Source organism: Cavia porcellus, unplaced genomic scaffold (assembly GCF_034190915.1).
Source record: "Cavia porcellus strain 051 isolate PalLab524CR breed Dunkin Hartley unplaced genomic scaffold, mCavPor4.1 scaffold_8, whole genome shotgun sequence".
Classification (NCBI taxonomy): Eukaryota; Metazoa; Chordata; class Mammalia; order Rodentia; family Caviidae; genus Cavia; species Cavia porcellus.
This window is the reverse complement of record NW_026947491.1, coordinates 83,675,334-83,699,019: the sequence shown is the minus strand read 5'-3', so window position 1 is coordinate 83,699,019 and position 23,686 is coordinate 83,675,334. Positions and strand designations below refer to the sequence as shown.

The window sequence follows — 23,686 nt, the reverse complement described above, 5'->3', positions numbered from 1 at the left end:
ATGGGAAAATGAGCTATTTTCAAAGAATTATCATTTGTTTTGAAAGAGTAAATACTGACTAAAGCTTTTTGTTCTGTTAAATATCCCACATTCAGCCAATCTACAGGATGAGATTAATTCTATTTTATTTCAAATATCTGTAAAATTTAGATCCTGACCCAGTCATGCTACGTGCAAACAAGTTCTCAGCTAAAGTTTGAGTTCTCTTCTTTGAAAAAGGCAGTGGTGAGATGTAGTTACACTCCAAAGCACGGGGAAGCAACACCATTTCACTGTACAATAAACTGAAGGGTCCCTGAAATAGGTACATCGCCCAGCTATGCATCTCCTGAATCATCAAGGCACCAATTACTTTGCAGGACTTGAGATTGTACATGCTTGTCTTGGATAACAGTGGTACCATAACAAAATAGCCTCGAGGTCCAAAACTACACTATTTGTGATATTTATGAAAGAAAAATGTCCCAAACCACAGTATCTTAGAATCCTAAGGTCATCTTCTTTAACGTCCTGTCTAATGTAAAAATGTCCTCTTTACAGCTCTAATGTTCAATATAATCTATATGACCCTCCAGATTATTAGAAGGTACTTCATTATATTGACATGAACCCTATCTGCAACTTCAAATTACTGCTCTTACCTTAAGTTACTGAACACATCATACCTGATTCCACCTCAGACCTCAAAAGGTAAAGCATAAACAGAGTACAGAGCTCAAAATAAGGGAGAAAATACCTAAAGACTTTAAAGGCACACAAGCCATGATGAATTATATTCCAGGACGATGAATGGCTGGCAGATATGCATGAAGATGTGGAACAGTCTGAGGAATCAATGAAAAGGCTAACAGACCTAGTCCAGGTTTTGAAAAAGATGAAGACATTGATTCCCTAAGCCACAGGCCAATGAGTTTCACGTCTGCCCTCAGCAAAATTCAGAAACAAATGATTGCAAAGGTCGGCATTTCCCAAACTGCGATCTCACGAAATGACACCTATTTGCTTTTGCAGCAATGGTAGACTTCCCCACTCCAGCTTGAACAATGCAGGCACAGATGATTCGTAAGCACTTGGCTGGCAGCAAAGGCCAGGAAGTGCCGTGGAGTCACAGAGAGTAATCCAGGTCAAACACACACTTCCTCTTGTGAGACAGTGACATCAAGCAGTGGTGGCAAGCCGATGGCACAGAGCTCTAGAACGTTCCCCACCACTGGACTAGAAAGATGCCATAAGCGCAGTGTTTTAATTTCAGTAAAAGTCTCTGTCTAAAATCAATAATCTGCATGAAGCAGTACAACTAAATAAAAACTGACCGAACAGAAATCAGATGAATCCCCGGTTCATAAGCCACTGGTGCGGTTCCTAGTGACAGGGCTCCCAGGTAAGTAACCAGGAGGACAGAGGTGAAGAAAAGGAGGAAGTGGGTGACGCTGGGGCTGGGGTCTAATTTGCCATGTTTTGTGAGCTATGACGCCTCCCGGGGGTCTTTACTTTCATCAACGACTCCCACAGATCACTTGCCTGACACAGTCTTTAGGTTTGCCAACGAGCAGCAAATACCAAGTTCTTTGTTCGGGATAGTCTGAGGTGTATCTTTAAGAAAGAAACTAAGTTAGTCTTTGTTTTTTACCATTTGTATTCCATTTCTCTTATTTCTGCAGCGATTCTGTTCTCTGGCTCCTCAATCCCATCTCCTGGGATCATGTTGGTTTATCTATGTACCTTGTGATACAATTTAAACTGAAAGGTAGAATCCTGTTTAAAACTTTGGTGCAGTCGGGGCTCTGCTCAGAAAGTCCTTGCCTATGTCTAACTAGTACAACCACTACAGAAATCAGTCTGGAGATTCCTCCAAAAGCTAACTAGAAATTTCATTTGACCCTGGTATTCCCCTTATAAGCATTTTCCTAAAAGAGTTAAGATATCACATTATAGTGATACATACATATTTATGTTTATAGCAGCACCACTTATAATAGCCAAATCTTGGAAGTGGACTATCAACAGATGAATGGGTAATGAACATATGGTGTATATACGCAGTGGAGTACTACTGTGCCATAAAGATAAACTTGAGCCATTTGTAGGGAAATGGACGCACCTTGAAGACTATAATGTTTAGCGAAATAAAACAGATGCACATGTTTAAATACCACAGTTTCTCTTATATGAGAAACCTAAAATATAAAAAAAAAAAGCAAAATAAAAGATAATAGGTAGTAAGGAGACAGATCTTTTTCAAATAGGAAAAGGATCAAAAGATGAGGCGGGTGAAAAAGGAATTAAGATGCGTTAGGTGCACACACCAACTGCCCCCAAGGGATGTAAACTGCACACGTGGAGTGATAAAAAGAAAAAAATAATAACCTTGGTGCTGACAGGCCGGGGAGTCAGGGAGTCCAATCAAGACAGCCAAACCTTGAAGCCAGGCTGGATCTGAATCTTAGTCCATCGCTTACTGTCTTCGTAACCTTGAGCTTGATATTACATGTCTCTGAGCCTCCGTTTTCTCATCCATAAAACACGGCTGGAAACCATAATACCCTCCATGCACAGCTGCCGGAAGTACTAGGCAAAAAGGAACTAAAATGTCTTTTACGGCACTCAGTCCTGAGTGAGATCCGGCAAAAGGCAGTTGCGACTGTTATCACCGTGACCTATCTTGTCTGCTCCGGTTTACTCTTCACCGTGTTCGTGTTACACACTGCAGTCTGAAGATCAGGCTCTCTGATAAAGAGAGAAGCCAAACAGCGAGCAGGTCTGCCCGGAGGGGTGAGCGGAGCCTTTCCTTGTTCCTCTGGTTTTGTTTAAAGAGCACCATTCTTGCACCAGCTGCATCGGCTCTGTCTGAACTCGAGGCCTGCAGGTATTTCCTTACGGGTTTATGCTGCTCTTCTGAATTTCCCCTTGATCGACGGCTTGTCTTTTAATCTTCTGTGCATGTTCTCCGAATACCCGAGCCCATCAAAAAGTTCCTTGTTCTTAAATTGTTTCTTTCCCGGTTTCTTCCCCCTCCAAACATACTGTGATTTTTTTCTATCACATTTTTCTTTATTTCTCTCTACATTCCTTTTCCTCTTTTGGTGCCACCGCCCAAGTTTCCAAACTTGTATCTTCTCTGAAATTCAGTTTCTGAAAATCACTATCACTATTTGGTTGATCCACCTTTCTTTTTTCTTTCTTTTTGCAATACTGTACTGTATGGTTGTTCCCTCCCGAGGATTTCATCAGTCCCACCTAGAGAAACAGTTTTTCGAGTTGCTTGCTCACAATGCATGTTCAAAATGTATTTCCACCTCGTTGCTTCCTCAGCCGGGTTTAAAGAAAAAAAGAAAATGACAAAGCACTTCTTGCTTTCTATGGATTGAAATATGTATCAGACGCTGGGGAGAATTAGAAGCCTCATTCATGACTCCCGGCCCGTCTCTCTCAGTCTTGACATCTAACTCTGTGTAGAATCAGACATCAGCAAAGTTAAACCTACTTAGTTAATAATACTAGCCTGTTTAGCAGTTCAGGCTGATTTAAAGGGTTTCAGGCTCACTCACAGGAACAGCCTGTGCTTTGAGGTCAGGACGGTTCAGAGTCACAATTTCTAAAGAGGCTGGCAAAGGATGAAAGTTTACACCCCCACCGGGTAAGCCACGAAAACACCTTTCTCTCACATTCTGAAACCCTCTGAATTCACGCCTATCTCCAGAATCCAAATGTAACACACACAAAAAAAATTCTAAAACTGTATTCCGTAAGTCCCTGTCTTTCAAATGTATTCAGGAGAAATACACCCAAACCAAACAAAAATCTTCTGTGGCTATGTGCAGAAATAAAGACAGTTTTAATTATACTGCAGTCTAGCATGCCAAGATGTATTCCTTTTATTGAGTGACAGGACATTCCACCAGAGCAGGACAACACTTTAACCATCAGCTAAGCAGACTGAAACATATCCAAAGGCCCACAGGTTGATGTGCTCACAGTAAAACCTCTGAGTCTGATAAGTATAACTAAGCTTAATTCCTAGGGAGCCACAGGCCTTCAACTATGAATAGCAATAAATACAAAAATATCCCCCACTTGTCATTCGACTGGTGAGCATGTGCCAGAATCACTCCCTTCCTCTGCCTCACGCTCTGAATCACCCCCACATTTTCCCCGCACTGCTAAAAGTTCTTTAGCAATTCAAAATAAAATCAGAAGAAAGGCTTAAAAGTGCCTGACATTTCTGGCTACATCCTAATCAAACACAAGGACTCACTATGTATTACCCATGGTCTATTCTTTGATGGATTTTTTTTTTTAAGGAATAAAACCTGGAGTAATGAATCAAACACAGACACAAAGAAAAAAGACTTCTGCCTGGCCCAGAATAACTTGGCTTAGTGGGTCAGTACTGAGCCGCACATGTGCTGTGCTGGGCTTCTAAAGTAAACTGCAGGCAAACCAGCAGTGGCCTCCTCAAAAGGATTCACCTTCAAATGAAGCCACGGAGACCACGGCCCTTTCTGAAGTTGAAAACCTCAGAAAGTAATTAAGTTTGAAAGTAACTGAGAACGTCCTGAATGTTTCCGTTTGATCTGACCCGTGCTGCAGAACCACGATGGCCAGAAAAAGGAGAAATGAGCACTGTTCAAAAAGCTACAATCGTGAGAAGTCGGCTTTGGCAGAAAGGTGTGTTGATTTCCCTCTGTCGGGGTTCACCGCGAGATGAACCTCATTGCTTTGAGCTATGTTTTATCCACCGGCACACAGCCGATGGCAGTCGCTGACCGTTGGTGACCCGAGGCCTTCCCCCTTTTCCCTTGACTCAGCAGCTGAGCTCAGCTTCCTCTCTCTGACCTTCCTTTTCCAAACGCCGGAGCACAGCAGGCATTTCTAGGTCAGCAGAGGAAACCATCACTGCCTTCCAGAACAGTGTCTTCTGTGTATTCAAAGAACTAAACAAGAACCAGCAGCTATAGCTCAGGACACCAACCCTGTCTCCGAGCCTGATGAAGGCAGCGTGAACGGCCTCAACCCTGCTCCACCATCCACCCCCACAGCTGGCTGTCACCAACCACCTGAACGGGACACTCGGCCTAGCCCGCAGGAACGGCTGCCCTGTCCAAACTCCCTGCCACGCTGGCGTCACACTGTCCTCCTGCTGCCTCACAAGCCCACGACAACGCCCACATCTCATCCTTTCCGTCCCCTCCCGTGCATTCTGCCACCGCTTACTCTTTTTAAAAAAACTTTTATTGGCCTGAAATGCACACACATGAAATTCACCCACTTTAAGTGTGCAAGTCAATGGCTTTAGTACATGCAGAGTTGTGCAACCATCACCACAATCTAATTATAGGGCATTCTATTACCCCCAAAAGAAAACCAATGCCCATTAGCAGTCACTTCCTGACCCCAGCCCTAGCCCATTCCCAGCCTTGAGCAACCACTAATCTACTTTCTTTTTTTTTTTTTTTTTTTTTTTTTTTTTTTTTTTTGGTCTTTTTCATTTTTATCGGTACCAGGGATCGAACTCACGACCACCTGCTTGCAAGGCAGGTGCTTATGCCGCTGAGCTAAACCTCCAGCCCCCACTAATCTACTTTCGCTCTCCATGGATTTGCCTATTCTAGGCCTTTCGTATAAATGGGGGTGGTGTTTTGTAACTGGCTTTTTAATTTGGCATAATGTTTTCAAAGTCCATCCACATGGTAGCTCCTATTGCTAACACTCCACTGTGTGTGGAGAACACACAGGTCTATCCATTCAGCACTGGATGGACTGTGGCTTGTTACCACCTCTGTCGGCCATGGCCAGCTCTGGTATGGGTAAGTTTTTGTGTGATCATACGTCTTCATGGATCATGGCCACTCATTTTTAACGTCCTCTTTCTTCTTTGGCTTTTTTCGCTGGCCTTAAGTTCAGGATTGTCTTTCAGAAGCAAAATATTCATTTGCATGCACAGTGGACAGAATGACATTAGGTGCAACCTTCTGGAGGACAATTCTACCAAAATTTTATACACATGCACCTTATGACCCAACAATTCTATCACATGACATTCAATAAATGTAACCAAATGCAATTCAAATTTTACAGGCTTGCAGATGACTACACGGCATTGCTCTGCAGCACAGTATATAATAAACAGCAAAGATTAAGAAAATAAACTTAGGGCTGGGGATATAGCTCAGCAGCACAGCACCTGCCTGGCAAGCACGAGGTCATGAGTTCAACCTATGAAAACAAATTAAATAAATTAAATCAATAAATAAACTTAAAGATTGCTCAGTAAGAATCACTTACAAACCAGGCATCCTGACATACTCCTGCAATCACTCTGGGAGGTCAAGGCAGGAGGTATACAAGGTTAGCCTGGGCAACTTAACAAGACCCTGTTTCAAAGTAAAACATAAAAAAATGGCTGGGGATATAGATCAGTGCAAAGGCCCTAGGTTCAGCCTCCAGTATGGAAAAAAGGGGGAGAAGGATCAGTAGCAAGGGATGGGAAGGGGGAGAAGGAGAGAAGGAAGGGAATGGGGGGAGGAAGAAAAGGAAGGAAGGAAGGGAGGGAGGGAGGGAGAAAAAAAGACAAGTCATAGAGAGTACAGTGGACTACTAATCCACTGATTAAAAACTAAGGTAGAACAAAATACTAGTATAACTAGCTACCCCACACATTAATTAAAGGAAGCAAGTTACATAACAATACACACACTAAATGAGTCTACTTATGTTCAAAAAGTATATATATGCTTGAATGTCCATTTAAAATGTCTGTGTTTTTTAAAAATGAGGATTCAAAGCTTGATGGAAAGGGACTACTTTGTATTTTATCTTTTTTGTATTTCATATACTTTTTCCATAATAACTAAACTGTTAGTAGGAGAAAGCTTTTAGGATTTAAAAAGACACAGTTTAACATAATACAAACACTCCTCCTGCCAGGAACTCATGGGTGGGGGCAAGAAAATGGGCGCCAAGGAGAGAAAAGGAGAGCAGGGCGTGTGCTGAGGACAGCCCCACTTCCCCAGCGATCCCAGCTGCCCACACTGGGGTCCCCACGGCGGGAAGCAGCCCAGCACCCCACGACTGCATTCTCACAGTGACGGCAGCAGGGGAGGAGACATCCGATGAGCCTGAGGTCTGTGGAGACTTCATCCTGGTTTGGGCTTTTGTCAGATGTTCTGTGGTTTTTCACTTTTTTTATTAAGTTTTCTCTATGCACACCCACAGCCAGCCAAGGCTATCCACACCACGGGCTCAAATACAAGCACGTACACGCATGCAAGGATCTCTGACCTGGGTAGTCCTCTGCATATGTCACCAGGTTTAAACTCTCTAATAGATATTACTATTTTTATTTTACAGAGTGAGGAAACTGAACCTCAGAGAAAGAGAGTAACCAGCTCAATGTCACACAGCTTCCCACTGGCACAGGCAAGACCTGAACCCATGGATTTCCATCTCCTAAGCTCATCTTCTCTGTTCTTTGGGACATGAGCACTGACCTTGCTACCCAGCACCTTTCCTTGTTGCTAACAGCTCTTACAGGGGCCACTCCTTCCGATAAACGTAAATATAAGTAATAACTATCATAAGTGTGTTACTGAGAAGTAGCAGAGGCATGGCAAGCAGGCCTAGCTAGGAAACCTGGGGGAGAGGAAGAGAGGGGAGGGGAGGGGAAGGGAGGGGAGGGGAGGGGAGGAGGGGGGAGGGGAGGAGGGGGGAGGGGAAGGGAGGGGAGGGGAAAGGAGGAGGGGAGGGAGGAGGGAGGAGGAGAGAAGAGGGGAGAGGAAGAGGGGAGAGGAAGAGGGAGAGGGGAAAAGAGGGGAGGGGAGGGGAGGGGAGGGGAGGGGAGGGGAGGGGAGGGGAGGGGAGGGGAGAAGTGAAGGCAGGAACCTGGCTCTGATGCAGCCAGGCCCCATCCCCGACTTCATGCAGCCTGTGGCTGTGGAAGCCAGAAAGTCCCACCAGGACCACAGCATCAGAAATATCTATAATGTGCTCTAGGAAACAAGCAGGAGATGACTACACCATTTTAATTCTCCTTAAAAGAGTCAATCTAACATCATTAAGACTGACATTTACATGCTAATTGAAAAAGCAATGTTCTCCTGTCTCTAGACAAGTATTTGCATGTTAATTAATTCTGGGGATAAGACGACCAGCTTCCAGGATGAGGTGTCAGAAGGCGAGAGGAAGATAAAAGGTTATGGCAGAGACATAATTAAATTACTAGGCTTCAAGAGGTCCAAATGAAATCAGCTATCCTTTGGGATGCAAATGCATTCTGCCTCTTTCAGGAAGAGAGCATTTTAATGAAAGGTCCAAAATAGAGATTTCCAACTTCGGGACTCCTTTAATGTAGCGCCTTCATCACAGATCAAAATGACTTTTACCTGAATAGCAGCTGACGAACTCATAAAGGCTGTCAGTATGAGAGATGGAGGCCTGCTGCCCTCAAAGCTAATAAACCCCACACACACTCGGAGTAATCACAAAGGACCTCAACTTGATTTTTTAAACAACAAGCCACTTTTTTCTAAAGGAGTCGTGAAAATTAGTGTAAGCCCACAAACCATAGAACCAGAAGGGTGTTAGGATGAATGTTTTATAAACCAGGTTACCTCCAAAGATAATTTTAATAAAGTAAACGTTTAACATGCTACACCCATGTAATACTGATTAGGATTATGATTTGTATTACACAAATTTTACTGTGTGCCATGCCGGTCTTCATATACGACCTCAGCCCCAGGAGGTAAGTGAATATAAGTCTACTTGTGATACAGAGGAGGAAACTAAGGCTCAGAAAGAATATGAGGCTTTACTGAGGTCACTGAGGTAAAAAGCAGTGAGATCATGCATGTCTGGAACCATCTCCTAAGTTCAGTGAGCTTCTCGTACGACTATATTATCTTTGTTCTATTGCATTCAGTTGCTGATAGTCCCTAATAATAAGCATATTACTGCTAGGATACTGCTGAGTATTCAAAGGACATAAACACCTGGGAAAAAAGCACAATTTGAATAGGCTAAACAGGGTTTTCTGTTTTTGCTCTAGTCACAAAATGGGAAAAGATATTTCTAACAAGAAATGAACTTACTTCTAAAATACATAAGAAAAGGTCTGACAATTCTTTAAGAAAGTGCAGAAAAGAATTAAGCACTTCAGACCCATACCTCCCAAAGATAGCCAACGGGTCAATAAATCTGTTTTTGAAAGCTTTCAATCTCCTTGGCTAAGAGGAAAATGAAAACTAAAATCACAAGATACCATACCATGTCTACTAGATTGAATAAAAATACTACAATGACAATACCAAATACTGCCAAACATGCAAAACAACAGGACCTAACACATATTGAGGATGCAGTTGTAAATTAGTATAATAATTTTAACAGCAACCCGCAAAGTAGATACGAACTTGAGTACAAAAGTATACTAGTTAATTTCTTTATTGTACTGACTTATGTTCTATAAATATATGTGATGAAAGATTATTATTTAAAAAATAGCACTTTCCAATTAATAAGAAAAACAGAAATACACTGAGCAAAAGCCATGAACAGGCTATTTCTAAGAGTTACAAGTAGTCAAATGAAAATGTCTCCAATCTCACTAGTAATACCAAATTCAAATTGAAAATATAAATTATTCTTTTTCCTATTAAATTAGAAAATATCAATAAAGAAATTACTAGATTCACAGGAATGGAACCTACTGTAACTCTGCGTAGAGTTTACAACGATAGAATTCAGCAGGGAAGATGAAGATACACGTTGTGTGACTGAGAAATTCCAATTTCTGGAGAAGTTCAAGAAGATCAAAGATACTAAAAATGTGTATGTGTGAATGTGCATGACCACACTGCTTCTCATAGTGAAACGAGATAGAAACAACTTAAATTCACAACACAAAGGGATTGATTAGATGTATTTTGGTACACATAAAATATTCGGTAGCATTGAAAACAATTATGCTGAAAGCCAGGGGTAGTAAACCCGTCATGGTGGCTTACGCCTGTAATCCCCGCACTCAGGAGGCTGAGGCAGGAGGTTTGTTGCAAGTTCGAGACCCGCTTGGGCTACAAAGTAAACTCAAGGTCAGCCTGAACTACATAGCAAGAACTGTCTCAAAAAGACCAAAAAAAAAGAAAAAGCCAGTGGTGGTGCATGCCTGTGCCAGGCACAAGGACTGCTGTAGGTTCAAGAGAGTTCAAGGCCAGCCTAGAACACATAGAGAGACGTCACCTTGAAAAACAAACAGAAAATTACATTAAAACTAAATAAAACATAAATGCCAGGTGAACTAAACAATACCCAGGCAAATGGAAATAAATTCCCTGTACTAGAGATAAAGACTCAATACTATAAAGATATCAATTCATCTATATATTTGACTATAAAAGAATCTGATTCATAAATGCAAAATAACCTGTCAAAATTCTGAGTTTGTAAAAACTAAAAAGATGATTTTAAGCTTTATTTAACAATAGGAAAGGTCAAGAATCTTTAGGCCTGGCAAAAGACTTAGTCTCTAGTTTATCAAGTTATAGGATTCAAAGCACAGCAACACAAGGGAAATAAACCAGTGGAAGAGATAGAGGGCTCAAAGTTGGACCATGCATGTATCGACACTTGATTTATGAAAAAGGAGGCATTACAGAACAATGAGAAGCCAACACTCTTTTTAGGTAAACACTACTTGATCAACTAGATGCCAAAATGGAGTAAAATTAAACTTAACACTAATTCCTACCATCTCAGAGCACAGGTCTACGTTAAAAGAATAAAGTTGATAGACCACAACATAGGACGATATCTTAATGACCTTGGAAATAAGCAAAGGTTACCCTATAAAGCATACTCAAAAAGCACTAATCACAAAGAGAATGAACAGCATTAAAACTGGGAAACTTCATCAACACTAGGCAGTCACAAAATGGGAAAAGATATTTCTAACAAGAAATGAACTTACTTCTAAAATACATAAGAAAAGGTCTGACAATTCTTTAAGAAAGTGCAGAAAAGAATTAAGCACTTCCGACCCACACCTCCCAAAGATAGCCAACTGGTCAATAAATCTGTTTTTGAAAGCTTTCAATCTCCTTGGCTAAGAGGAAAATGAAAACTAAAATCACAAGATACCATACCATGTCTACTAGATTGAATAAAAACACTACAATGACAATACCAAATACTGCCAAACATGCAAAACAACAGGACCTAACACATATTGAGGATGCAGTTGTAAATTAGTATAATAATTTTAACAGCAACCCGCAAAGTAGATACGAACTTCTGATTCCATCCCTAGATTTGTAAACAGACAATTAAAAAATTTGCATGTGTGCCAAAGCTATGTACTGGAAGGCTAATACAGCAATCTTTCTTATAACAACAATTACAAAATCCCAATGGTCATCAGTAATGAAATGGGTAAATATCATAGCATCTTCTTTCCATGGAAGAAGATTCAGTAACGAAATATGAATGAAAAAATAATACACATTAAAATGAAATTAGATGGACATTATAAATAAATGCTAAGCAAAATCAGTCAAAAACAAAAACATAAGTACACTCATTTACATAAAGTTCAAACACAAAAGGTATAATGTTATAGTCATAACGGCTATTATCTCTTGTGGGAGAATGGGGCTAGGGCGGCTTCTGAGGCTAATGGGAATGTCTATTGGCCTTGCTAATGGTTACAGGGATGTTTTCACTTCATGTTTCACTGAGAAAGTGTAACACACCTAGGACCCGTGCACTTCCCTGCTCATATTGCCACACTGCTCTGTGAAATATTTTAATCTATGTTCACTGGCTCGGAAGCATGTCCATGACACACTAAGTGGGAAAAAGATCACTCAGAAAGGCATATAATTCTCTTTAGAGACAGTATAAACACTTTCCCCCCAGAACCTCAGGAGCACATGCTAGGAAAATACTGTAACACTGAGCTACATCTCTAACCCAATGAGCATCTTTAAGCCCATTTAGGGCCATAGCTTGCTCAATTTCAAAAGCTAGTGGAAGGCAGGATTCTCTACAAACACACACACTGTTGACTTGGCACTCAAGATTTCAGTGCATGCTGACTAGAACTCTGCATCATCTGCATGGATCATCTGTCTTCTCTAGTCACAATCTATCTTTTCTGCTTTCAGTTCTGGTTCCTTTTAACATGAAATGAAAATTTAAATATGGGAAGCAATATGAATGTCGAATCTTTCATGACTTTTAACATTTCTTTTCAAATCTTTCACAATGATTCCACCCACTCTGAATTTCAAAGCAACTGTCTTAGAGATTCACCTTTATCACATTTCACTAAATCATTGTCTAATTTTACCGAAGATAATAACAGAACTAAGGAAAAAACAAATGGATCTTAGTAAAAATACAACTTTAGATGGACTGAGAGAAATGTGGTAACCCTCAAGAGAGTATCTAATATATACGTAAGAAATATGGAAGGATAAGCTAGGTACCCCAGAGCACATCTGTAACCCCAGACCCTGTGGAGGCTGGCAGTAAGATTATAAGTTCAAAGCCAACCGAGGCCTAGGCAAGACTCTCTCTTAACATTTTAAGAAATGAGGTAGCGACTGGAATATAGCTCAGTACAAAGACCTAGGTTCAATCCCTAGTACCACAAAAAAAGGGAGGCTTATCACAGGTGTTTCTGGAAATGCTAATTTGATTTGGTTGTGTTTATTTCTTCAGAGAATTTGTATTGATTATATTAAAAAAAACAAATTTTCAAGACTGGGCATGGTGGCGCACTCCTGTAATCCCAGCACTCGGGAACCTGAGGCAGGAAGATCATTGCAAGTTCGAGACCAGCCTAGGCTACAAATGAGCCCAAGGCAAGGCTGAAATGCGTAGTGAGACTCTGTCTCAAAAAGACAAAAATAAATAAATGATAAAAATTTTAAAACACATTTCAAAGCACAAGAAGCAGCAGCTCGTCATACAAGCACTCTGTGACATCCTCTGGAATTAGTTAGGGGGCTGTTGAAGTAGAGAACATGAACCCTGTATTTTGCTGAGTGTAAAATATAATGATCAAGGATTTAAATTAAATAGGTCAATATTGAGCTGAATTCGGGGGTTCACGCCTATAATCCCAGTGCTCAGGAGGCTGAGGCAGGAAGACCATTATGAATTCGAGACCAGCCTGGTCTACAAAGTGAGTTCAAGGCCAGTTGGAACTGTATAGCGAGACCCTGTCTCAAAAAGACAAAATAAAAAATAAATAGGTCAATATTCACATCCCAGCTCCACCATTTACTAACTGTAAGTCCTTAGGGATGTCTCTCCTCAAAACAGATTTCACATCTATAAAAGGGAAACAGTGCCGCTCTCCACCAACAGGTGCTGAGGACCAATGCGATGTGTGTAGGATCGAAAGCCCTAGGCACAGCACCTGCCGCACAGTAGACTGCATTAGACGGTGGCTGAAAACCCGGGAAGGGTCCGTAACCGGGGAGACAGAACAAATGTCTGCACGACAGAACAAAATGAATGCAAGGCATCACAGCACAACCTACTGGCAACAGGCTGAGGGAACACAGAGGGAAATGAACGAATGAGGGATCTAAGGGGAAAGAGGCTCGCTTCTCACAGAGGAAGTGGCTCAAATTAAGGCTTAGAGGAACCGAAGAACATGGACCAGTAGTTTAAAAGGAAAAGTATATGAAGAAATCCTAAACAAGTTAGCTGGGATCATTTGCCCAATGGCTGGAACTTGGAACTACAGAAAAACTAAAGAAACCAGGTCCTATGCAAACGTGAGACTTGACAGTTTGGAGGGCACAGGCGATGGGCTTCCTGCCCAGGACCAGATGGGAAGGACGAGGCTGGGCACATGTGCGAAGGAGGAATCACGGATCTGTGTCCAAGCCCTTTCGAGTACTGTTACTTGAAACACAAGTCCTTGATGTCTGACTTGAGCCGCTCTCTCCAGGGAGTCCCCACAGGGACACCGTGCAGGTTTAATCAGCAAATCCTCCTCAACAGCTCCCGGCACTGTGCTGGGCACTGAGAGCTGACAGATGATGAAACAGTTCGCTGCCCTCTCGGAATTTACATTCCAGAAGGCTTGATTCTCCATTTCAGCAAAGGGTGTTCAACACCGATGACACCTAAACGTCCATCCTCTGAGAGGTGGGTAACACTTACAAAGGAGTCACACATGAACATCTTCACTAGGACAGGTTTCACCTTGAAATTCAGTTTGGCCTTGGCCAAAGCTAGAAAAGAACTAGAAAGAATGATTAGGAGCTTTGCCAAATTCAATACACAAACTGCAGACTGCAGACACCAGCCAGAGAAAAGTCCCGGGGTGGCCGGACATCAAATCAGATGATACAGTCCAGTGGGAAATTTAAAAAAAAAAAAAAAAAAAAAAAAAAAAAAAAAATATATATATATATATATATATATATATATGAATGAAACTACTGGTCACAAATTTGGAGTTTTTTTAGCTTTTGTTTTAAACAGAAAAAGCAGTGTTTTTCATTACACTAAGTATTCCCTACGGCATTCCCATCATTAAAAGATTGTACACTTTTGTACTACATCATACACAGCAAAAAATACTAATTAGGCCTGGGTAGGGCATGGAAGACACAACTCAGCGGCACAGCCTAGCTGCTAAAGCCAGGCCCCTGAATCGTAAGATTCACTAGGGAAGGCTTCTGGGAAAGAGTCTCAAAGTCTTCCAGAGACTCAGTAAGTTGGCTGGGGTGAGCTGTCAGAGAATGAACAATGACAAGAGGAACAAGCAGATGTTTTGAGTTTTCCATATTTACTAGCTATCTCCCCAAATTATGTTTCTTGTATAATGCTTTTTACCTTTTAAGGGAACGCCACTTGCTATCACTTTCAAAATGTCTCTGTTAATGCTCTTCAAACTATACCTCCAAGGATAAGTGGCTGCAGTTCCTCAGTCTGCACCAAGGTATCCTGCTAAAATCATGTATGGAGTCCTGGAACATTTCACAGAAAACAAGTTCCTAAATGAAACATTCTCAAAGTATTTTCCCCATAATTCTGTTCTTGAACTTGCGGCACTAACCAGTGTTTTTCCAAAGAATGAAAGAAAAAAAAAAAAGGACAAGGGAAAAAAACAAATTTCACTGGCGGGAAAAATGAGAAACGGCTGATCATTCTCAGTCCACGCTATAGTCTGGATGTGAAGGGCTCCCCCAGAGGCCCTGTGTTGAAGGCCTGGTCACCTTGGCTCACTGCTAGGAGCTGTGAAGTTCTAGCACAAAACATCACTCCGCATAATACCATCCTCTAAGTGCCTGAGGGTTTAGAGTTGCTCACATTCTGGCCACTAAGGTTTGAATCACTGCAAAACCAAATATTTCAAAAAGAAAAAAAAAAAAAAAAAACCTGCAACAAATCTCACAGATGTATTGCACTCCCCTAAGAAGTTAGACTGCACAGCTATACACCCAACAGGAAAGCTGACCTGTTCTGTTTTGTTTTGGTTTGCTTTGTTTAGCTTGCCTCTTCTTTCCTGAGTTAGCAATGAGAGCACTGGCATTACCCATGGGAGGGTTTATACGAAATGAGTCACAGCACTGAATCTGGAAAGGGGAATCCAGAGACTGGGCATGAGAGTAGAAAGGAGACCTGCAGCCTCTGTAACTTGTGCACACATGTGTAAGCAGTACAAAATCGGTGAGTTTTAGATGTTAACAAAGGACACGGAATAAAGGTCTGTATATCACGTAAGTATTCAAAATAGCTGATTTGAATACCTAGCCAAGCCTTAGAGCCCCTAGGGTTTTTATGACCTCTCAGCTCTTCCTGCCTGTCCACCCCTTTCTCTGAATGTCCACTGTTCTCATCTCCATAACCAAGTTTGCAGTTACATCTAACATCGCTGATTACAGGTTCAGGCAAGCCCAGCATCAGCCAGGCGCAGTGGTACACACCTGAGAAGGCTGAGACAGGAGGATCACTGCTAATTAAAGGCCAGCCTGGACTATGTACTAAGTTCAACACCAGCCTAAACTACATTGTGAGACTCTGTCTCAAAAACCCCCAAAAGAGAGATTTAGATGTATCTCCAATGGACTTCAAAACCCTGAGAGGCAAGAAAAAAAAGATATGAATTCCACGCTGCCCTGTGTCCATTCTAGAAAGGGCAGCAGGAGACACACGTATTAATCACTTGGCCTAAAGACAGCAGCAGCAGCAGCCAATCAGGGTGTCCCTGGTTACCTTTATTTAGCGTATGCTGTACCATGATGCAAGGAGAGACAAGACTGTCACTTTAAAGACAATGAATCCTTTCTTTAGCTTAAAAAGCGTTCCAAGTTATTAACCTTTTCAAATTTATTTTAAGCTTATTGAACTTTTACTTTCAGCCGAGTTGGATCTTTGTTGAGGTTTTTATTGCACCAGGGTAGTATTTCCTGTCCGGCTGGGAAGAAACAAAGCACAAAAGAAGGCAGAAAAGCAAAGCTTACCCTCCAAAAAGACACTGAAATTTTCCAAATTCATAGTGTTCATCCATCCCTCCTTGATATTAAAGCATGGGCAGAATTTTTCTGAAAATCAGCAAGAAATCCATCAGGGCATACTGAGCAGTAGAGAATTAAAATTGTGAAAATTACTCAGAATGTTCACTTCAGTCCTATTAACCACAGAATGAAACTGGTGCTCATAATATCAAGTTAGTCACAGTGAATTTTGCTGAAAATAAGCCAGATGGCTTCTACTAGACAGTGCAACCCAGCAGTGCTGGATTAAAAGTGTGGACTCACAGAGCTGTAGGAAGGCAGGGTGTGTCCTATAAGCTGCATCCTCCAATGGGTGGGGGATCCAGGCCCCGTGATCCCCTGGCTTTCTCCATCAGGAAACCTGCCCTTCCTCCAGCTGTCTCTACCTCAGTATGTGGCCACTCCACTCATCCAACTGTTTGGGTTCCACAACTGGGGATCATCATTGACTCCCCTTGATCTCACTCCCCACTTCCTGAAAGGAGTCAATTCTCAAAGCAGCACCCACAGTCACCCTCCTTTAAATCATCATCTCTCTGATCCAGATCACTGACTGGTCTCCCTGAAGACCCCTGCTACCCTGTAGGCTACACACAGATGCACAATGACCTGTTCAAGAAGGAAAATGGGGTCACATCACTCCCCTCAAGACTTCCCAGAGTAATCACTATAAACCCAAAGTCACGTTAGAGTCACCTGGGGAACTTTCTAACACTCTGATGCCTGATACCATGAAGATTCTGATTTTACTGGTCTCGTGCGTGGCCTGAGCCAGCCAGATGATGACACTGCACAGCCAGGACCAAGGACACTGCTACCTACCTGGCCTCCTCCCCCACCACTGCTGGCGTTGTTCGAGAAGCCCAACTCAGCTTCTCCCATTCACGGGCCCATGTGCACATGATCCTCCACCAATCATCACTTAGGCCTCATTCAAATGTCACTTCCTCAGGCTGGCACCCACCTCAGGCACAGTGCTGCCAAATGATCAGTACCAGCAGAGGTACAGGGTGAGGAGGAACCGCTTCCACTTGCCAGGTTAAACAGCACCTACAACACTGCTGGTGTTCAATGGACACTTGCTATTGCATGAACAAATGAATGAATAATAGAAAGTCCAGCAAAGGCATTGAAATCTTAAAAGCTAAGTTCCTACCGAGAAGCCATTACATGGCTACTCTGGCTTGGCACACTGTGACAGTAGACATGAAATGACAGTGACAGTGGGGTAGAGCAAATTATATAAATCCTCCAACATCCACATAGACAAGAGCGCTATGAATCTAGTTCATTTTTCCACCAAACAAAAGCAACGACTAGGAAGGTCCCTCATCCAAACAGAACATGCACAGGTAAAATAAATAATGAACCTTCTAGATTCCCAAGTCAAAACCCTAAAATCATGGCCTGACATAACGGACTTTGTATAACTGAACAGAAAGATACCCCTTGCTCCCTTTGCTGACACTCCAGCCATCCCGGGAGACTGGCCCTGTTCCGTGCCACTCATCTGCCATGTCTTTGCCTCCCCTTCACTCTAGAAATCTCACTTCTCTCCACATCTCTACATGTCAAAATCCCAACCGTTCTTAAAAGTCCAGAGAAAATAGGACCATAAAATGTGTCCCAGAATTCCCAATCCCATCACTTTTAATCACTCTGTTTTCCCCTTGGTGCAGAGACTTTTCAGCGATTTCTACCCTTCCATTCTGGCTCTCTAAAAAGCATTCTACATCTGATTGACTACACTTTTAAAAATAAAATCCCAGCAGTATACTGTCTTTTCAACGATGTCCCACTGGACCTAGAATAACACTCAGTGCCTAAGGTTCCAGCCCTCCTCCCTCCTGGCTCACCTTAGAAGGTTTATTTGGCCTCACCGTTTTAGAGGGTCCAGTCCAATACTCTAGGCCAGTGGCCAGGCAGTACAAGGTGACAGGCATGTGGAGATGGGAGCTGCTCTCCTTACAGAGGCCAGGAACCAGAAACAGGAAGCAGGATCACAGGCAAGCGCCCAAGGTTTACTATTCTCTCTCCTTGGGGCTATTATTAGCGAGGGGCCCAGCACAACAAATGGCTAGTGTTTTCTGCTTTTCTGGGGGCAGGCCTGCAGTTAGCAGGCTGACCTTGACAAACCAAAGAATACCCTTGTTTGCCACATCCTAGCATCAAGATAGAACAATCCACAAGGCGGTCAGCTTCAGATCTAAGTTTGTTTTGAAAAGAGCAGACTACCAATAATCTCCATTCCTGGAAATCCAATGAATAATCTTTGTTTTCTCCCACTTTTTTTTTTTTTTGAGACAGGGTCTCGCTATGCAGTTCAAGGCTGGCCTTGAGCCCATCTGTAGCCCAGGCTGGTCTCAAACTGTCAACAATCCTCCTGCCTCAAGCTCCCAAATGCTGGGATTACAGGTGTGCACCATCATACCTGGCTTCCTCCACTTTTCCTTTGGCAATTTCTGTCTATTCCTGTTAAACTCTGTGTTTACCTGCATTTCTCGTTTCTTGTCTGTCAGGGATCAGTCTGAAGTAGGAAGCCTATAAATGAGTTGTACTAAAGGGAATTTTCAGTCAGCTCCTAAAAGGGGAAGGCACAGTTAACCAGGTGCCTTCCTAGGCTGTAAAATGAGGCGTGGGTAAAGCCACCCCAGGACAAAGGAAAAGAAAGAATGAGATGGGGATGGTTCTCAACGAGCAAAATGCAATCAAAGGGAGAAAAAAAAATGATTTCAAAACAGCCAAATAATATTCTCTGGGGACCAGAATGAAAGATGAAGCGATTCAGAGAGAAAACAGTTTTCAACCAGTCACAGTTTCTCCTTTGTCAAGTATTTAAGGAAGACAGGAAAAAGTTTGCACGCTGTCAGGAAACCTAGGTGAAGGCTTTATTTTTCATGGATGCAGCTTTTTAACCATACCAGCTTTACTGTAATTAATTAGTAACAGACACTCTTCTCCTGCTCCCCACTCCCCGCGTGCCCCCTACCTCTGAGCCAAGATTATATCAACAATTACTATTTCTGTGTTTTTTTCCACTCTGGTTACATCATGCGCAATAAAAGTAAACATATTTATAACAGCAGGTTGTGTAACAAGATATCCTTTCTGTTTTGCTGGTCCTCAAAACTTAAAAGAATAATAAAACACTCCGCACTCCCACAAAATTGAATGTCTCAATATTCCAAATTCTTAGTAGACTATTTCTGAGTCCTCGAATTCCTGGAAACCTGTAAGGATAGCTCAGAAGAAACAAGGTGTCACAAAAGCACAATAAATAATGGTAGCAAAGTGCCTGTGAGAACTTAGTGGATTTCGTAAGACTTAGCTGTGGACAGTCCAAGCCCTAAATTTCCACAATCCTCTTTCTTATTCTGTACTAAAATACTACACTGAAACTGTATGCTTGGAGTTAAACTGCACCCCAAGGAGCCTAGGGAGTTTCTAGATAGAAAGGAATCAAAAAGGCATCAGGTTCAAGTCCGCCGAATCTAAAATTAACAATAAAAATTCCGTGGAAATTGAGTCACTAACAAGCCAACTTGCCGTATCAGCTGCCCAACAGCTTCATTTCACCTCATTTAAAACTCTGAAATACGAAGGCAATCTTATTTTATTCAAAAACAAATGAGTCAATTTATATTTCTTAGCACCCTGTGAGAACTATTTAGTCACTGACTTAGAGATTTGTGTTTATGTCCTTGGAAATCATAGTGTTTCTAAGTAAGTCCCCAAATGAATCTTTGTTTGGTAAATAAAATAAGATTAGCAAAGGAAAATCTCACGCTCATTGCTAAATGTATTTTCTGATAAATCTTTAAATCTACATCGTAGATTCTCATCGCCACACACCTGTAATTGCCTGCCCACAGGCGGGGATCAGTTTCAATTCTGTAGGTGGTAATGTACCTTTGGAGCAAATTCAACCATGGTAGCAACAGAAGCAATGGGGATTAAGTGACATACTTCAGCCCACTGGAACAAACGCAGGGTATGAACACACTTACTGTTACTCTGCTAATGGGGCCTCTCGCCATGAAGCCTATTGGCCCAACACCTGGTCCCCTGCTCGGGTCCAGCCACACTTTCCTCTCTGACCTACACCACCACCATCCCTCTAGGGGAGCCCTGCTACACCTTTGATGTCTCTGATCCATTTTTCTACTCAGAAGCCAGAGGAACCCTCAAAGCTGCCTCCAGACCATGCCTGCTTGCACATTTCCCTCCCCTCCCTGCCTTCCTCCTCCTACACCACTTTTCCAGCAGAAACGAAGGCCCTGGACAAACAACACCCCAAAGTTTCATTCTCCTGCTCAAGCTCTCATAAGGGCTGGATTACAAAGGTGGTCTCAGAAATTAGTGTATGTTTTTCCAGTGATAATCAACTACTTTCAAAATCTAGAATAGAAAAAAATGTATGAGTTATTAACAGCTCAGTGACCTAGAAGTCACCATCGAGCCTAACTTTCCAGAACACTACTGAGGAGAGCCGGCGATAGGAAAGTTGTCGGTGTCGCTCCCGGCCGGCAGGAAAAACACACGACAGATTCTGACGGTGTGCAACCTTGTCTTTATTTGTCTCCGCGTGGGCCCCGCGAGGCCTCTGCTCTGCCACCAGTCTTTTCTTACCGGTGGACTTTCTCTATCTCTCTCTGTGCTTCTCTCTGTGCTTCTCTCTCGTGGCGGGAGAGGCATTTACTTTTATAGGGTAACAGTGGCCAATCAGTTCAAAGCGCGCGATGCAGGCTGATTGGCTAACATCAGTTGTTGCTAGGCAGACTATTCTATTGCGCGGGCTGCTTACGTCGCCAGGGCAATCAGGGGGCAGGAAGCAGGCGCCAACTTGGCTCACTCAATGGGAGGGGTAATTTAGCTCAGGCTTTGCTCCTTCCTTACAGGCCTCACGTCCGCCAAGTAAGGCGACCGGGCTCGGCCGCGGCTCCCAACAGAAAGTGACCACAAGTCCATACGCTAAAGCTCTCTTGTGTTTAGAAAACCTAATAAATTAGGCACCTGTTTTCCTACATGCAATCAGAGCAGACAGATGGGAGACCTTGGGAGCTCTAGGGTGGCCATGCCAGCTGCACCAGAAAGTAAACACGAATAGCCTACCAGAGAGGAAAAGTCCGAGAAACTATGAAAAACACATGAGAATCAAAAAACACAATATATAACGTATAATGGAAAAACTCTACCAAGTGTTGGATGTGGTGATACCATCCTGTAACCTTGGCACTGTGGAGAGTTGAGGCAGAAAGATTTCAAGTTCTAGCCCAGTCTGGGAAATTTAGGAATTCTGTGAGCCCTGGCTCAAAATCAAAATTGGGCTGAGATTGAGGCTCAGTGAAAGAGTTGCTGGCCCAGACCGGACACTTTAACCAGGAAAAGCCGCAGCCAAGTTAGGGGGCTCCTGCCTCCCCCGCCCCGCCCCTATAGATTTGCCTGTAACCCTATACCCCCATCCCTGGGAACCTGTTTCTGGCGCCAAGCGTGTGCCAATGAAATACCTGTGCATCCCTAATGCCCCTTGGGGTCCGCCCCAGACAGAGGCTACTTATGGGCCTGACTCCACGTGTTAGAAGAGAAGAAGAAGATGAAGGAGAAAGGGAGAGTGTGTTCCAGAGAGAGACCGCCGGCCCCAGGTGCAGTGGAGATGCTGCGCCCCGGGGCCGGGGGGGTCTCTCCCCACATTCCCGAAATAAAGGTTACTTATATTGTATATTTCTTATCTTTACAGCCACCGCCGCCCACTACTTTCACGGCTGTCCACTCCGCTCCTTCCACGGACCTCTTTCCCTTCCTTCCTCTTCTTCCCCCTCTTCTCAGACCTAACACTCAGTACAGAGGCATTGGGTTCAGTTGCCAGTACTGTAAGAAAAAACATAAAACCTCTCCACCAGGAATAGATCCTAACATATCCACTTTATTAGAGTATGATATTTCCAAATGACCCTGAAACAACAGGAAAAATGCTATATATTCCTAACATTTTATTGAAAGACAGGAAAAAATCGCACAGTTTGTTACAAATTTTCCAACCAAATTGTTAGACTGTTTTAAGTGATACCGATTAAACAGGGCTGAGGGTATAGCTCAGTGGCAGGTGCTTATGTAGCATGCCTGAGGCCCTGGGTTTGACCCTCAAACAGATAAACAAGGTTACACTTCCTTGGATGGAAAATTCTTTCTGCCCTGATAATGGTACTAAAGCGAGCACATATATTAACTGGCCAAGAAGTGAACGGAACTCCTGCTCAGGTGGCATCATTTCTGTGGTGGGATGCTTGGGCTCCCAAGGGTGCTCACGGCTTCTGCCTGGGGGGACGTAGAGGCTGTGCGCCCTCTCTGCATGGAGCTTCCCCACATATGGGACAAAAAGAGAGGGGAAGGCTTTAGGTTCTCCTTTACTTTTTCCCACTTCCTCTTCTCCTCTATTCGAAAGCCTGCTGACTGCTTGGGAGAGATCGGTCTTTCTTCATTCAGAAAACACTACTTAAGCATCTACTGCATATGCGGCCCTGTCCCAGATGCTGAGACTGCAGTAGTGGACACAAAGGCCCTGGAAGCGGCAGACAGCATCAGCTCTACGCGTGGCCTCCAGAGATCCAGCCTCCTCTCACTACCAGTGTGGTGGACCCTTGAGGCCTTAGCGTGCTGTGTGCCGAGACAGCTTCAGCCCAGAGGACCCTGACGCCCTGGTCCCACTCACCGAGGGTCTCACACCCACTGTCATTTTCCTTTTAGTGAGGATGCTGTTTTAGAAATGGGAAAACTCTCTAAACCATGCCTTAATTAGTCTTAAAACCATGGAAATACCATGGAATCCATAGAGAGTCATTCACGAAATGTGTTAATGAGTCTTTACTGTACATCATAATAAGCATTTGAGATATCTCTGAATAAGACAGAGAAAGATACCTGTGCTACTTTCTTGGGGGATAGTGAGACATTCAATAAGCAATAAACATAAATTATTTACTGTTTCAGATGGTGATTAATGCTTAAGTACAAAGAAAAGTACATAGTAAAGGGAATAAAAGATGTGGGTAAAAGAGGTTGATTATGATTTTTAAACTATGCTCAATATAGAAGTTCATTAGCTGGTATCTTTATCTTCTCTGTATAATTGTTCTAATGATGGATTTACTTGTGCTTACAATTTGATCCAT

The 23,686-nt window shown here is 42.8% G+C and overlaps 1 protein-coding gene and 1 long non-coding RNA gene across 10 annotated transcripts in view; one reads left to right on the top strand and one right to left on the bottom strand.

The window, feature by feature from the left end:
* The window catches only part of LOC100716104 (suppressor of cytokine signaling 2), a 259,251-nt gene that overhangs the window by 76,968 nt on the left and 158,597 nt on the right, over window positions 1-23,686 (bottom strand). The gene's annotated exons all lie outside the window — the stretch shown is intronic.
* Window positions 2,026-7,574, top strand: LOC106028994 (uncharacterized). Its single transcript, XR_001202617.3, has 2 exons — window positions 2,026-2,866; window positions 7,351-7,574. It is a non-coding gene; the product is annotated as an uncharacterized LOC106028994 (long non-coding RNA).